The following is a 731-nucleotide window of genomic DNA, read 5'->3' on the forward strand; positions in this document are numbered from 1 at the left end:
CACGCGTTGTTGCTCTGTTGTTTTCAAACGGCATGTACGGCACGTGTGGCTGATTGAGGCAAGAGAAAATCTTATTATGGTGTAGCATAAGTTTTGTCTAGGGACAATTTTAGTATTTTAAAATGGTAATTTGTATTTTACATTTGAATTACAACACTATCCTTTAAAAGATTTGTTTTTTTTTATCCTCGTCATTAGAGTTAGTTTCATATTATAACATATTTGATGTACAATAAAAATACCTACTTACCCTTAGAGGAAAAAAAAAACACACAAAAGGAGTCTCATTCTATAATAGGCAATTATCCTGCACAGTAAAATGATCTTTATGACCTTGAAGTCAAATAATTGAACTCCAATTAAAGAGTATTGTGTCATTTTATTCATGGTTTGTTTTGTAATTAGTTGATAGGGACAAGGTTCATTAAGTATTTTTATAATAATAATAAAAAAAAAAAACGATGCATGCATGTTGAGCACATGTTAGCCACTTTGTTGTCTTCAAATGATGTGTATGGCTAATTAGAGTGGAAGAAAATGTTGTTTCAGGATGGCACAAGTTTCATCTTGACATCCTTTTTTTTTTTTTATTAACGTGGGTGTCCGGGTCAGCTTGCGTGTGATTAGTACTTAAAAGTGCATTTTTATCATGGTTTTATATCATCATTTTGCACTTGAAGTATCAATAACTCATTAACTAAAGTATGATTTATAATAATTGATTAGTACTT

The sequence above is a fragment of the Populus euphratica genome, unplaced genomic scaffold (genome assembly GCF_000495115.2).
Source record: "Populus euphratica unplaced genomic scaffold, PopEup_1.0 scaffold1076.1, whole genome shotgun sequence".
Lineage (NCBI taxonomy): Eukaryota > Viridiplantae > Streptophyta > Magnoliopsida > Malpighiales > Salicaceae > Populus > Populus euphratica.